A 10,211-nucleotide genomic window follows, 5' to 3' on the forward strand; every position below is an offset into this window, starting at 1 on the left:
GCAATTTCTTTCATGCATTTTTATACAGTGGAGCTCTTTAGCTGATGGGGAACTCAACAGGAAATTTTGTAGCAGATGCAGGGATGCACATATAGTGCAACAGAGGTTTAAAAGAACAATATTGCACACAACAAGAAGAGCACAGATTATTCATGATCAAGATAATGCAAAATGGGAATATTTAGCTCTTATACACTGGAAAACTTGTAAAAGGCTTTACAACGTTCCTCTACAAACTCCCTCTTTCACTTTGCCCAAGCTGCCACATGCACAGCTCTGCAAGCTTGCAGATAGCCAGGGAAACCCCAGCTGACACCTCCTGTGCATGTGCACAAGCAATAAATTTACTAACTCTGCTTTTCAGCACACACACACACACTAATTTGCCTTGTTCAGCATCAACATAAAAAGAGGTGATCAAAACACAGAGTTATAAAATACATTCTCACCACTGACCGCACAAATAAAATCACAGGACATCCGAGGTGTTGGACACGCTAATTCTCTCCTAAACACTGTTTTGCACACTCAGCCCATGTTGCCATCTGCTCRTACCTGCGAGCTTGAAAATGGTCAGGAAAATCCCTGCAGGGGCTACTGGGCAGCTGCAGTGTCCTTCACCCTGGATGGTGCCAGGCCGGGTGCTGCCATGGGCACCGTCTGCACTCAATGCAGGGTGGAAATAAGGCTTAGAAAGATTTTACTGAAGGTCATAAAGTTCTGGTGGAGATGGATCTCTCTATTTCCAAGGTAACAGCTGTCTATACTTTTATACTTATTTCTTTATGGTATTTTCAAGTTATGCGTGGGTAACAAGACAGAGCATTCTTTACCTTATTTTTTTTTCTCCCATCTTCACTTCCTTGCTGGGCAAGTCCTTGCCTCATCCCTTCAAAATGTAGGTCACTCTCAACAAGTCATAGTCTTTCCCTCTGAAGGGTTCATCATCTGTCTTCCTTCCCTTTTCTCAGACCAGTTGTTTTACTCCCACCCACTTTCCCTTCCTGAATAGCTCTCAGTCACCTCCCTGCCTTCACAGATCCGTCTACACGCTTCCTTGGCCCACAACCGCTGTTCCCCTCCCCATTCCTGCCTCCTCACTGCATCTGTCCCCCATCCTCTCCTACCATTTTTCTCCTCATCCCTCAGTTCTGTCCCCCCCCCCGCCCCTTTTAGCTTCCTGTTCCATTTTTTCTCTCCCCTTGCAGGAGTTGCCATCTCAGGTACCCCACAAAAGCTTAGCTGGCATAGTTAAGCCCTCTTCTCCCAACTCCGAATCTAGCTCTTGTCTCCCATCCGTCTGCAGCTTTCTGCCCTGCACTTTCTTCTTTTTGCCCATCATTGCCAACGCTGCTGGCAGCAACCCCCTGCTCCAGCTCGAGGGTGACTCCGCGGCAAGGCCTGCTTCAGCCCCGAGCTATGGCTGGAAGGAAGAGCCCATCCCAGGTTGAGGCAGAGCCTGGCCACTGTGGATGGAGCCTGAGGAGTGCTTAGCTTCACCAGCTTTGGAGCGAGCGAGATCAACAGCCAAACTCWGGTGTCTTCAGTCAGGTGAGAAGGGGTCCGTGTGACACAAAAGCTGTCAGAGCCTGGAGMATCTCCCTCTCTCCCCTCCCTTGGAGTTAGCTCGCTGCACTGGATGCCAGCTCCCTGGTACGAGAGAGCTGTTTGGGATGGCTCAGGCAGCCCCAGTGCTCTTTGAGGAAAAGCTGGGAAAGGCCCCAGCAGAGGCTCCCGCAGACAGCTCTGCTAGGAAACTTTGGTGAGGTTTGGACCTTCCTCGTCCGTATGGATGTGCTCAACGATTACGGAGCTCTGTCTGACCCTGGTTACTGTCTCAGGGCCTGCTCCTGACCCTGACTTGCTCACCTAACCTGACCTCACACCTGCCTCATCACTATGGACTTGCCTGGTGAGCTGGACTCGGTTGAACCTAGGCTGCATCACGGGACCCGCTCTGCTCACTCGGTTGGGCACAGTGTGACTTGCGCCCTTGCTGGTGGGGGCTCTGCCCTGCGCCTGCTGCGCTGACACCCCCTGCTCCCCGCTCACCTTCCCTTCGGGGACGGCCTGTCCTCGCTGCTCTGACACAGGCTCACTATGATGTAAACCAGAGGGCAYGGAAGCTTCTCAAAACCAGAGATTTTTGAAAATACAGATTTTTAAAATGTGACTTCCCCCCCCTAACATTTTCTAGAAGCCATTTTGAATGACACTTTCCAGAAACAAACCACCCCAAGAAAGGCACTTGGTCCAGAACATGTCACTCCCCGTGACCAAAAGTTGGCAATTTTGAAATTGTTTTAAACGGCTTTAAAATTTTTAGAAATGCTTTTGTGCCATGTTGTAAGACATGGAACTTGGCAATGAGGAGAAGAATAGATGGAGGCGACTGGGGGGAGCAAAGCCAGGCTTTCCCCTCCTCCGAGTTCCAGTTATTCCTATGAAAGAAGCATGAGCTKAAAATTGTCTCGAGTGGCCGTGACCAGCTCGGATTCACCACAATAGCAGAACAGAGCTGAAGGGAATTTCAAGCTGCGGGATTTTGGGGAATGCTGGATGAACACGCTGGTTTAAAGAACCAAGTGCTATTACTACAGGCTTGTTTAGGCAATCGTGTCTCCTGCAGAGAGGTCTAGAAGGGATGAAGAATGTGACAGCCCCCAGGTCAAGAAGTTAACCTGGGCAGCTGAAACGAAAGCGACTCTTAAGTCAGACTCCCTAACTTCAGCCTTTGTTTAAGCTCAGTGACTGATTTAACTCTGGGGAAAAGAAAGTCTCCATTAATGATTTAATCTTCTGCCTTTCAATGAACGAGCTTGTGTATATAATACATAAAAAATCATAGAGCAACACTGAGAACTACTAGAACTGGCATTTCTTATATTTGTAATTCACATGTGTCATCTTGGTAGTAAAATGGAGCTGATAGTAGGTGTTTAAAGCAACATTTTCCCTTCCCCATGTATGAGAGAAACAAAAGCTGGAGGCTTCCCTCCTGGAAAATTAAATGCTTTCAAAAATACTCACGTTTTTGTGTTCTGTTCAGCTTTTTTTTTTTTTCTTCCTTTCTTCCTTTTCACGCAGTACAGATCATTTACAAAAAGAATTACAGGTGGATTCCTGAGAGTAATGATCCAGGAGAAGAGGAAAGGGACAGAAGCCTTAGGATGTTTTCTATTTACAAACCCTAACCAAGAGGTTTCTGTTCCTTCTCACACAACTTTACAAAACTGTCCTGAAAATAACAACCAAGCTATAAAACTATTCAKCTACTCTTTTCCCAATATTACGATGAAATAATTCAGATATTGCATGCCCTGGTGTTTTGGATTTTTTTTTTTTTTACTTTCATTAGAGGATGACTTTTGCAAGGCTGACCTAATGCGTTTGTGATTTCCCTCTGGGACTCTTGAATGGAATGCTAAGGAGGAGAAATTTTTTTATGTGGCTTTTCGYTTCCCTGTTTCTTCTTTTCTAATCTAGAACCATCTGATCTTGGTTTGTGATTAAATGGAAATAGAACAGAGCTGTAACTGTGTAATGGTTTCAGTGACCGTCCAGAAGGTTTCATCTCAATGCTCCCGTCTTCCCAAATCTTGAGAAACAAAACAGACAAACAAACAAACAAACAAAAAACCCARATCAAACAAAAAACAGCTCAGAACAAGGTGAGGAGAAGCCAGGTAATGGTTTGTGCTGGTGGAAATTAGGGGAACTTTAATGACTCCCTGTATTGTATCTTGTGGATTTCAGTGGGAGCTGAAGGCATTCATCACTGTACAAGATTTGTCCTTTCTAAAATTAGAGACAGTAACGTGTATAGTGACTTATAGTGACTATACTTAGTGACTTAATGAATTTCAGCAGCAAGCTTGATTAATTTTAAAAGCACTTGGGACAGCAGAAGAGAGAATTTCCAATCTCTGAAAATACCACAGGAGTTTTATTGATTTTTCTGTCAAATTATCAGCTCCTATGGTTAAAAATAAATCCTCTCATCATTTATTTTGTTAATTCTTTGTTTTTTTCAGAAAAAAAGAGTAAAACTCATAGACCAAAACCATTTGTAGGTCACTAAGGTTGCATAAAATACTGTGTAAATGTTGTAAAACCAAACAAAGCAAAATTATTCTGCTGTAAATAATATGTGGCTACCATTTGTTTACAATTTACTCCAGCTATCGAAACAAGCGAAACATTTTGATAAATGATTCACAATTATTTTGTAAAGAACATAGATTAGGGGAGGCATATTCAACATCTGCTCTTTTAGCATCTGCAGTACTGCTGAACCTCAGCTCCCTCTGCTTGGGTAATATGAAGTTACCAGAACTCTTGGGGTCAATCTAAATAAATTAGTTATATACGCTGCTCACTGCACTTTCTACTGATAAGCTGATTCCATTGCAGCCWTCCTAATATTTTAAAAGAAAAGAAATAAACGCAATGAATTGTTTCATCATTTTATTTAATTTTTTATGGCAGAAGGATTTATAGAGAATAGTGGGATTTGSAGTTAACAATACACCATTTTCTTAGTACACAAATGACTTCAGATCAGCAATTATAATTTGTTTAGAGGATAAACAGGGAAATATTCTGTATCAAAGGGCTGTTGGAAGTGATGTGGAGAAGGAGAATGTTTGGTTGCCTGCGAAGGCTGGAGCGAGGATTGTTTCAAAGCCAGGTTTCAAATATCATCTGTTTTCACTATAACCCTATGTAACAAAACAAGCTTCAGTAAAATTTTCACTTTAAGWGGGAGAAAATTTGATTGTTTTGCTTTTTTCCCCTGTCATCTCTTCAGTCATTCAGAAAGATAGTTGAAGGAATTTTGTTTGTTTGGGTCTTGGACATAAAGAAAGAAAGTGCTTTGCTCAGGAACAGATAAAATGTTGCAAATTGGAATTAGAAACGTGAACATGTTGAGAAGCTAGGAGTGCATATGTGAGAATGCATATGTGGGGATGCGTTTATATGAAATTAAAGAGTTTATAAAATATACACTTTCAAAATCTAAGGATAAAGATTCAGTCCTTAATCAAGCTGACTAGCTGACTATAAATGCCTTCTTGCTCCCCAGTTCACTATGTTTTCATTTGCAGGCTAGAGAAAAAGAGACCAAGCAAAACTCTTGAAGTACAATGAAGACTGGCACTAAAATTAATCTGCTATGCTAACTTAAAATTAGAAAATTAGAAAATTTTTTTAATTATTTAAAAAAAGAAAAAGGAAGCTCTCAAAGGTGAAGGGGCTCACAGATCCTGGAGTTAGGCTGTTGCACGAGTTGAATGTCACTGTGTACAAACTGGCAAATCCCCCTACTGATAACGCATCCATAACTTACGACACTGCCTTACCAAAGACAGCTGTTGAAAGAATCCAGAGTCATGTATTTGGGCAAGACTAAGCAATGTGGTCTCTGAGAGAAGTGAGATTAAAACACAGTGTGCAGCAGGCAGAATATGAGTAGCTGTACATGGTAGTGTCAGTGGCTGACACTTGGAACGCCTGGAAATCCCGTGGAAGCCAACAGCAGGCAGTGGAGTACAGAGATGGCTGCCCAGGAGAGGCAGGTCCTGGAAGAAACAGCTAGCGCAGTGTGTACTGATATGCACGATGACAGAGACACAACTGCAATGGAAAAAGAAAAATGTCCAAAACAGSAGAAAGACAAGTTCTGTTATGCAAACCATTCTGTTGATACGTCAAAAGAAAAGTGTGTGTACTCCCAGCTGATTTTCTATCTATTCTATTATGCAACACTAGCACAGACTGGTCCGCTGTGAGCACAGTATAAATCATTCCTGAAGAAAACTGTCTTACTGTTTCTGTCCCCTCTGCCAAGATTTCAGTCTCCACAAAAACATGACATCTCTTTTCATCTCACCTGGGCAACTTTCAAAATATTTTCTGATAGGTGTATACTTAAAGCAAGCTGTTCAGGGAAATGAACAGAATCTAAATTCCGGGGGAGCTCTAACATGTAGCTGAGTGGCTTTGGTCTCTAAGATGCAAACTCTAAGTGCACACGTCCTATAGTAGGTTTATAGACTTTATGCTCATAAAAATCTGCTGGATACAATGGAAACCATGCTTAGCACACTTCAGATTCTAACTGCTGGGCAGTTTAGTTGCCACTGGTTATATTCTCCCTGGCAGCGTTCTAGTGCTGTGCTGTTCTGCTGATGGAGACATTTCCTGAATAAAGAAAATCCACGTCACAACCCTAGAAGTGAGTTCAGTCTGTAACTAGAGAGGTTGAAAGGCTCCTGGCTGATAAGAGGGCCAGAGGGTCAGACCCTAGGGGGGGCTGATCACTTGGGGTCTAAGGCAGCTTGTCACTGCAGCCTTTCTTCAGTGCAAATGCTATTACATTCTTTTTCTCCTGCCCAGTTACTTATTTTCAGCAGACCCTTAGGGACTCAAATTTTTGAGACACATTCCTCTCCTCCCCACCAAAATGTGATGGAAACTAGATAGCATGTTCTGAATGTTGAAGAAAATTAAGGATAGACACATACACAAGTGATGGTATTTTGATAGGAAATCAGGCTGAATTTTTCAGAATTAAACTATGATACAGAAGCTATCAGAGTGGCTCTTTAAAATGGAAGAGCTCTAAAGAAAGATTTGCATGGTTTTAAACTATGATAATAGGCCAACTCAGCAACATTTGAAGAGCAAGGATGCCTGGAGGCTGAAAGAACAGTAACAAAAGCCGAACATTTAGAATAGGAGGTAAACATGAAAGCCAAGTCAAACAGAAGCTATAATGAGAAAAATAATACTAATAGTCGTGCACCCCTGCTATTTTAAATATATTCAGCTGYGTTGAATTTTTCTCCTTAATGTATCAGACACTTCTGTACAGGCAACCTTTTGTACATCACAACTCTTCCCTAAACTATTCCAAATGTATGATAAGGCACTATGAACCATTACTCACCTAATCAATTATTATGAAAATAGTGGCTGCCCACACTTTCACCTTTTGCCTTTGATCATACTAGCCATCATGCTGGGCAAACAAGGTAATGTTGTTCAAGGTTTCTTGGAAGAAGTCTCCATTCTTACTATTTGGCAACTCACTGCCAAACCACAGCACYGAGGAAAAAACAAATGATAAAACAACTGAGAAAATTGCATACTCTTTATTTTTACTGTTCACTCCCCTTCCTACTTCTATCTTTCTCTAAAAGTAGGTGAACTGGGTCCAGAAGATCAAACGATCATCTCAGAGTGCAAAAGTATTCCTTAGTAAAGAGGTGTTGGAAAGTGGTGTAGAGAAATCAACATTATAAAATATTAATTGTGAACATTTTAGCTTTTATGGGGGAAAGATTCCCCTTGCCCCTGAAAACCAGTATAAACTGTACTACAAGAAATTACACAAGGATTTTGGAATCATTTGGTAATATAGAGTCACTGAAACATTAGAGACGGTTGGAAAGGGTAATCGCAGCTCTTCAGAGAGTTATTTGTAATAGACCTTATAAGCTCTTTCTGCTGTCCAACTTTTCACAGCAGGGTAAGGGCAGGGTAATTCTAGTGTACTCAAATTCTCACCATTACAAGTGACATGCACGGCAGGGCTTGTTAAACAGCTGATGGTACATCAGCTCAGAAAAAGGACTGCTCATATAGGTGTAAAATATCACCCCTAGATCCTTTCTTCCAATCATCCTTTTCAGCCCTCAGGTGTAATCTATCCAGGAAGAGACTGGTCCTAAGCCTTTTACTGTAACTTCTGATTCCACGGACAGGAACAGAACACAATACTGAAGCAGAAAAGGGGATTTTTAGTGTTCAGGGAGCAGCAGGCCCACAGTGGAAGTAGGCTTTCTTTTTTCTCATAACTTTCAAGTATGCTTATATACTAGAATGTACAAAAAGGAGCTTGAAGAACAAAAAGCACACTTCCCATAGCACAGAATTCTATTATTTGTTATTTCAGTTCATTCCTTCATAGAAAGCATAACAGTTAGGAAGTCTGACACAAGAATCCATCTGCAAAGTTAACGTTAATTCAGAATTCTTCATTCCATCCAYGTATGTGACAAAGGGCTATACACAAATGGAGAAAATAGCCCATTTGTTTGAGGTTAAGACTGTCATAATCAAGTATTTAAAAAAAACACTTAAAAACTGGAAAAATATAAAGGTTTCACGTTATACCTATCCTTACCCAGTGACCTGCATATTAACGTATAGCTATTCAAACTGAAGTTTCCTTAAAATGAGAATATTTACTGACACATACTAGCTAAACTTGTTTCTATTGCTCATTTCCTGTATGGCATGGAGTATATAATTTTAATTTTCTGCTTAGTTTCCCTCATAATGAAATAGCCCATTAATCTCCCTTAAAACAGTACTGTATTAGCAAAGTCAGACAGCCAAACACAAGACAAGAATATTCACAGCTTCCAGAATTAATGCAAAAAGTTTCTGGAAGCAATAACAAACTTGTAATTTAGCACTGAAGTCACTCTCTGCTTACAGTTAGAATAAAATCCTAGTAGCAGAAGAAAAGGACTACCAGAGAGAGAACCATAACACCAAGCAAGTCACAGGCCTCAGCTAATATAGTCCTTCTTATCTTGCCTGCAGCGTGGTGTGAGAGACCAACATAAAGAATAGCAACAATAACATGCTGCGCGYTATTGCAGGCATTTAACGTACAGTCATCTCAGAAAACAAGATGTCAAGTTTTCCAAAGAGCAAGGAAATACATCTTCTGCTTTGCTTTGCAGATAAATCTGTTGTATCCTTGTATCAACTTTCACACGACAAAGCAAGGGAGTAGATTCCCGGTACGCTGAAGCCTGCGATRAACTTCAGTTTCTTGTTACATAACGCTATGGAAAGCAAAATTGGCTTCATCAGATACAACTAGAARTGCTGATCTTAGCGACATTCTCTTTTTCAAAGTACAGCCTAAAATTCCTTATGACTGTTTTTTCACCAAATTTCAACCTATACACTTAAATCAGTAGTATAAATAACATGCACACTGGAAGAGAAAAGAGAGACTTGCAAAAAAGACCACCAATTTTACTTTCAAATGTAGCTGAACAGGAGAGCTGAGAGGGATAGATTAATGATTAATAGTGCTAAACTAGGACTTCAGTATGAAGTCGTTTTCCTGTCCAGATGTTGTTTTTGCCTTTGATGGTTGTCTGAGGTTTGACTTTCATAAATACAGATATGCACCTAGTCTTCAAGCACCTACATGCACTTAAAATGGCTGTAATATCTTTAAGAAACTGTTCTTTACACATTCTGCATTCTAGCTCATCTGTAAAATTAGGAAGACTGTGGTGGGGTTACTCCTCCATCATTTAAACGTGATTACATAACAGATACATTCAACAGTTATTCCAGCAAAAAGCTGTAGTAGTTCTCACGTCTATAACTCGTAATATTGTCCCTGATGGAGATTTTAAATCTATTTATTATTTGAGTATATTAAATGCATATGACTGATGCATCTTATTTATTCTATACTGCATCTTTCAACAATTCATTGCTTGTGGAAGCTTCTTAAAAATAACTAACTTAAAAATGGACTTCTCCCCTTGAAAGGACTGCGTATATCAGATTACTATGCAGCCAAGTTGAAACACTCCTCCATCTTCTATTCCAAAACAGATGGTAAATAATGAGCAAATTGGAACATTCACTGCTTATAGTATTTAGCTTGCGGTTAAGGCCTTTCCAGCTTCCTGGGTTAGCACCAGCTCACTAGAAAAGCGCTGCAGATCAAGAAGGACTAGAACAGCTGACATAATTCTGTCTCAAATCAACCATCCCATATTTAATAACTTCTTGTGTCAGCATGTGTCCATGTGTTAGGGAAACTAAGCTGAAACATTTCAAATTGAACTTGGCCGCAGCCTAAGAGAACAGAGATGTGTTTAACAGATGAAGCTGGCAGGAACGGAGAGGTGTAGCGTGTTCAGAGGTTCCGAAGATATCAAAAGGAGGATGGCTGCTGATGCACTGAAGGTGGAAGGGAACGATTTTTCCTTGTTTGCCACGGATTCCCACAGTTCAAACATATGGATTTTCACAGTCTAGTGTGGCATCACTGAAGTGGGAGATGAGACAAAGTGGCAAGATTTGTCTTAAGATTTCTGCAAGCCTACCAAGACTGCACTATTCCATGGTAAACAACTGCCTTGCAAAGAACCAATTCTTAAACA

General features: G+C 40.9%; 1 long non-coding RNA gene across 1 annotated transcript; it reads right to left on the reverse strand.

Moving 5' to 3' along the window:
• Window positions 1-4,454: 4,454 nt before the first annotated feature.
• LOC146585624 (uncharacterized) lies at window positions 4,455-7,217 on the reverse strand. The gene is made up of 2 exons (XR_014897963.1): window positions 6,953-7,217; window positions 4,455-5,637 (listed from the first exon to the last, which is right to left on the reverse strand). It is a non-coding gene; the product is annotated as an uncharacterized LOC146585624 (long non-coding RNA).
• Between the last annotated feature and the right edge of the window lie 2,994 nt (window positions 7,218-10,211).

Source organism: Rhea americana, unplaced genomic scaffold, assembly GCF_003343005.1.
Source record: "Rhea americana isolate MKP2758 unplaced genomic scaffold, rheAme1 scaffold_79, whole genome shotgun sequence".
In the NCBI taxonomy this organism is placed as follows: Eukaryota; Metazoa; Chordata; class Aves; order Rheiformes; family Rheidae; genus Rhea; species Rhea americana.